Source organism: Pinus tabuliformis, chromosome 9 (genome assembly GCF_031772625.1).
Source record: "Pinus tabuliformis cultivar Carrire ecotype Pingquan chromosome 9, CPIR1, whole genome shotgun sequence".
NCBI classification, from domain to species: Eukaryota; Viridiplantae; Streptophyta; class Pinopsida; order Pinales; family Pinaceae; genus Pinus; species Pinus tabuliformis.
Window position 1 is genome coordinate 1,706,622,178 of NC_142307.1, and position 6,394 is coordinate 1,706,628,571.

General features: G+C 38.0%; 1 pseudogene; it reads right to left on the reverse strand.

Annotated features, from left to right (window-relative positions):
* Nucleotides 1-716: 716 nt before the first annotated feature.
* On the reverse strand, nucleotides 717-4,459 carry LOC149155471 (pentatricopeptide repeat-containing protein At1g08070, chloroplastic pseudogene; annotated as a pseudogene).
* Nucleotides 4,460-6,394: the final 1,935 nt, after the last annotated feature.

A 6,394-nucleotide genomic window follows, 5' to 3' on the forward strand; every position in this document is an offset into this window, starting at 1 on the left:
CAATTTTATTTTTTGAGTTGAAGTCATTCTGGCAGAGTATGTCAACCTCGCATGATTCCTAGAAGATGGTAAATCACTTGAAGGCCTACCTATTCAGTAGGAAAATGCACTTCCTATGAAGGCCACGATATTACAGTTAATTCAAAGACAACTTTATAAAAGGGGCCCTGATCATATCCTGCATCGATGTGTTCGGGGCATGAGTGACAAGGTATTTTTGAGAAAACAAAGCCCTGGTTTATAGGCAGTCATTTTCAGAGTGATAACACAGCAAGAAAAGTGTTACAAGCCTTATACAAACATGCCCATAATTTTGCACAGAAGTGTGACAAATGTCAATGCATAGGCTAACCGAAATAGCATGATGAAATTCAATTAAATCCCATCTCACCACAATTACCATTCCAGAAAAGGGCTGTTGATTTTATATACCCCTTCTTAATGAGAGCAAAACAAATTAACGCAGTTTATTACTGCTGTAGCTCATTTGTCCAAAGGCATATAAAAAAACCTGTAAATTTCTGTCCTAATGCTATGACTGCAAATACCTTATACCAACATCTTAGTACCAGGTTTAGCTGTCCCTTATTTTTATCGAAGTTATAAAAAAAGTCCGACTCCATCACAGATAGCTACAACTGCATTGCAACTCAACTTCAAGGCCAAAGGAAGAATGAGGTGATTGTAACTCAACTGTGCACCTCTGTTACAATTGGTGGAAATTCTAAGGTTCGTCATTCATTTATTTCCATATAAAATGAACAGCAAGCACTCGTCCAAAGTATGTACAAGTACACTCTGAAACAAGCTGGGAGCTGTGGTTCTCTACGATTTGGAAAGATTCATCGTGGAGAAACAATGTGGGCATACATAAAGAGAACATACTCTCCAATCGATTTCTAAACAGCATGCATATAAAATGAGCAGAACCCATAATCTATTCTTGAACTGTAATTGTTTTGTATCACTGCAGTAAGACTGCCATAATATAAATTTCCATAAAAGTATAAGCTCATAATACAAAACAGGTTGTAATTATGTTCACTTATCTCTAATTGGTTGTTTCACTCGGCTCACCAATAATTCATACAAGAACAATGCCCGTTCTTGAAATGATGGAAACGATTTGTATCTCTCACAACAATTTCTCGAGCCACGAGTTTGGAGATGAATTTGGCAGCAGTATGGCAATCACCACAAACTCGAAGATTTTTTATAACCTGAATAGTTGTACCTGAGGGCGTGCTGATAAGCCCTAATGCTATTGCTAGCTTTTCACTGTGGTGAGAAAGAATTTGCTCCTTTTGCTCCTCTTCCACATCATTGAGTGCAAATCTCATGTCAGGAACATACCCTGCTGCTTTCATCTGTCCAGATAATCTTTCTAATTCTGCATATATTGTTTCTCTCAATGGGTGTGATTTATCGCCAACAAGAAAGGCATGCACCTTTTTACCGACCACAATCCAACTGCAACCAGGCTTCTTTTCCACCACCTTGGTTTTCATCAACTTTCTCACCTTTTCAATGTCATCCCACTTGCCAGCTGCAGCATAGAGATTTGACAGAAGCACGTAAGGTGAGACAGATGTAGGGTCCAACTCAAAAAGGCGTTCTGCTGCATATTCTCCTAGCTCTACATTCATATGGATTCTGCACGCACTGAGCAATGATCCCCATACAGATGAATCAGCTTGTATTGGCATTTTATTGATCAAGTTTTGTGCCTCGTCCAGGTACCCTGCACGGCCAAGAAGGTCAACCATGCAGCTATAATGCTCCATTGTAGGTACAATGTGATAATACTGACTCATGCAATCGAAGTAATCCCGGCCTTTATCCACTAGACCTGCATGGCAGCATGCAGATAAAACACCAATAAAGGTTATACGGTCTGGGTACACGCCATAATGTTGCATCTGTTCAAAGAGTTGGATGGCCTCATTGCCAAAACCATGCATAGCATATCCTACTATCATAGCAGTCCACGAGACCACATCTCGTTCAGGTATTTTGTTAAATAAAATGCGTGCCGTTTCTATGCACCCACATTTGGCATACATATCTACAAGGGCACTCAACACGAAGACATCAAATACAAATTCTCTTCTAATTATTATACCATGGATCTCCTTACCCTGGTTTGCATCTGCAATGCTGGCACACGCGGATAGAACAATGGTAAACGTTTCAGAGTTTGGCTTCAAACCTGATAGTTGAACTTGTCCAAAAAGCTTCAGGGCAACCAAATAATGCCCATTCTGTGCATGTGCTGAAATCATTGCATTCCATGAGACAATGTCCCGCTCGGGCATTTTTAAAAATACGCGTAAGGCCTCATCTTCATACCCGTTTTGTGCATAGCCTGTAATTATTGTATTCCAGGAGACCACATCTCGTTTAGGCATTTCCTGGAAGAGTTCTGAAGCTTCTGCAACAAGTCCATTTTGTAGATATCCTGCAATCATTGCATTCCAAGTGACCACATTTTGTCCTGGCATATTCCGAAATAGTTTCAGAGCTTTTTCAACAAACCCATATTGCATATAGACTGCAATCATTGTATTCCATGACACCACATCTATTTCAGGCATTTGATCGAAAACTAGGCGAGCATTTTCTATGCTTCCACATTTTGCATACATTGCTACAAGAGCATTTCCCACAAAGACATTGGATTGGAATCCATTTCCAGTTATTTTAGTATGGATCTCCTTGCCCTGTTCCAAACATGCCATGGGGAGAACACTGGCAAAAGTGAACTGATTGGGCTGGACCCCGGTTTGCTGCATTTCATAAAACAATGCCAAAGCCTCCTCACAATACCCATGTCTGGCACATGCTCCAATCATGGCTGTCCACGAAACAACATTCTGCTCTGGCATTTTCCGAAACATTTCCAATGCCTCATCCACTAGACCATTCTGTGCAAACCCCGCAATCACGGCATTCCAAGAGACAGTATTCCGTTCAGGCATTTCCTCAAACAGTTTCAAGGCCTCTCTGACAAACCCATTCTGTGCATACACCGCAATCATAGAATTCGAGGAGACCACATCTCGTTCGGGTATTTTGTCAAACATTTGGCGTGCATTCTCCACACACCCACATTTCCCATACAAATCCACAAGGGCATTTCCTACAAACACATTAGACTCAAACCCCCTTCTAATTATCGCTCCATGAACCTCCTTTCCTCTTTCAAGAGAACCCAAATCTGCACAGGCTGGAAGAACACTGGCAAATGTAAATCTACTTGGTTGAATCCCTGTTACCTGCATTTGGCAAAACAAAGCCATTGCCTCCTCACAGTACCCATTTCTACCATAAGCAGCAACCATCACAGTCCATGAAACATCATTTCTTTCAGGCATCGAATCCAAAACTCTGTGAGCGTCCGCCAAGCTTCCATACTTCGCATACATGCTTAAAAGCTTGTTCCCTAAGGATATTTCATCGCATATAAATCCAGTCAGAATCATGTGGGCATGAACCAATTTGCTCTCTGACAATGCCTTCTTAAACAGGCACTCCTGTAGGACTGAATTGTATATAGAAGAGTCTAACTCCTGCTGGTGTAACATATACATAGTTTCCCTGAACCGGCTCGGTTTGCGCAGGCTTTCTACATCAACATAAGAGCTAATGCTGCCATTGGATTCTCCTCTAATAACAGAAGCTGCCATCGAATTCGCTCTGCAGTGCTCGGACTCTAGCACAAGCCCAGCGGACATTATAGTATGCTTCTCCGTCTTCTTTCTCAGTAGCAGGGGTACCTTCATCATCTAGTTGACACCCACAAAGTCCACGCTTCATTCTGAAACTCTGGAAGCCTTTGAGAGAAGAATTAGGGATTGAATTCAGAAAATGGATTTTGAATTTTGCATAGAGAATTAGGGATAGTTCATTTAGTTCTTTTAAATATCTGATCCATAATTGTGTGAGCTGCTTCTGTTGACAACTTGACACTTGAAAGGATCTTACTCGGTAAAAACCTTTTGATCAACCATTCTCAATCAATAAGGCACGAAGATGTCAACGCCCTTTTTCAATCAATAAGGCACGAAGATGTCAATGCCCTTATATTTGCCGACTTTACATAATTCCATGGTAAATCCGCAAGAAACCAAACACTGACAGCGCATTTTTTTTTTTGGCCCTCAGACGAAAAAAACGCTGGAGTATATTAATTGTTCACATAGATATTCATGCATTCATCTCATTAAAATGTCTCATACCAGGCCACAAGTCTCTACTGTCATTTACTACTTAGTATCAATTTACTACAGAGTATAAATTTAGATTCTCACGATATTTCATAATTGAGGTGAGCTATAGACCATGGAATAGGGATTATGCCCTCGTCTTTGATAATATCATCTTCAAAATACCTCCGCCCGCTGGTTTTAATCCCTTTTGATAGAGTATTCGCCACCATATTAGCTTCCTGACGGTACGTTTTTATATACAAACTGCACTGCAGATCATTTCATTATACAGAGGATTGAGTATAAATTGCATTGTAGAACGTTTCATTTTACAGGGGATTGAAACTGTAGATAGTTTTTTTTGTCGTTCTCGTCGATTTTTCAGTTTATTTTTGTAGGAAATTTTCCATTCAGGTTGCAATTTCGTCGATTCATAAACGTTTTGAGACCTTTCAGTGTGTCCGTGTATATAGTTTAAAATATTTTATAAATCAGATTCAGGTTGCATACGATGCCATTTTTCAATATTCTTTTTGGATATGGTCTAGGAATTTGAGTTTATACGGTGAATTGGCTGAGATGTGGAACAGGTATGTGTATAGTTTATATTTGGTTAGATCACTGTTAACGACGCTTATAGGTATAGTACTCTTGCTTATCAGTATTTGGTGGATAGATGATGGTTCAGAAAATTTTGGAATTGGAATTTTCCTGGGGCTAGCTTGGTTAGGCAGAATAAGATATTAATATGGGATAATTTATGCTAAAAGGGTTTTATTGGACCGGATAGATGTGTATGGTGTAAAGGGTGCATTCGAGGAGGTAGCTCATCTTTTCTTAAAGTGTCTATTTTTTATTACTATTTGGATTGGAGTGTTGAACACTTTAAACATAATTGTCGATTGAAATTCTACATTTGTGAAAGCTTATTTGCAGAATGACAGGTTACAGGGAATATCAGACTGTTCCTTTTTACATATTATGGGGAATTTGGAGGAGTAAAATGCATGTATCTTTGAAAATACTCCACTAGACATCAATCACATTTGTATAAAGATATGTGCATATTTCAACGAAATTGGAAGTGTGGCAAATAAGGAATCTTTGAGATGCATTCAACTGGTGAAAAGGACAGATACCCCATGGGGTTTTCTGATGGGTTGCAAACAAAAATATTGTCGCAGTGGGGCATACATTGTCTTAAAGCCTGGGCATTTTTTCCATTTTTGTTGGAAGAGTGGGTTGGGCTCCAACACTAGGGTGGAGATCATTGCTCTTTGGGGGAGTCTTATATTGCGCTAAATGGTTATCCATAGAGAAAACAGATGTTTTTGGAGACTCAAAAATGGTAATTAAATGAGCTACCAAGATGTCTTCCTTTGATCCTCCTCTACTCTTAAACTGGATGAAAATAATTAGGATGTTGATTGGTCAATTCTGTGGGGTGTTGATGCAAAAGTTGGACACAAATATCTATCAGGGAAATCATCTACTCTACCTTCTACAATGATAGATATCAAATGACCAGAAAAATCCATTTCACATAAGTTATTCTTGCTTGATACAATTTTTTTTGTTTCCCATAATTAGCATAATTGCCATAATCAAATTGAGATGTATTGAACGAATATGTCTTTATCTAGTTTGACTTGTTTCAGAGATAGATTTCAAAATCTAGGATGTGATAACAATTTTGTGCTTATAGTCAATGAAAACGGTGATATTTTGAAAAATATGCCATATGTAAACAACGTATTATTAATATAAAAGACTATTGGTTTTTTCTTTATAAAAAAAAATGAAATAAATGAAATAAAATAAAATCATAGTTTAAAATATTTAAACCCAAAAAAATTTGAAGGTTTTTTTGTTTGTTTGTTAATATGTTAGTGATATTTGTGATCATGTCTATGATTTGTGAGATTAATTTGTAATAAAAAAATTGTTATTCACACAAATTTAAATTGTCAAAATTATTATTAGATTTGGATTACACCGACTTTTAGTGTCGCTGGTGTTTTATGGTTTCTCTTCCAACTACTATAAATTTCTATCTTTTGCCACCTTAGAAAGCCATTAATGAGATTTGACTCTAAAAGAAAAATATGAAAGTAAGTTTTGATGCATTTATATACCAAACCAATTTTTATATATTTTTTCTGTGTGCAATCACACTTTGGACAACT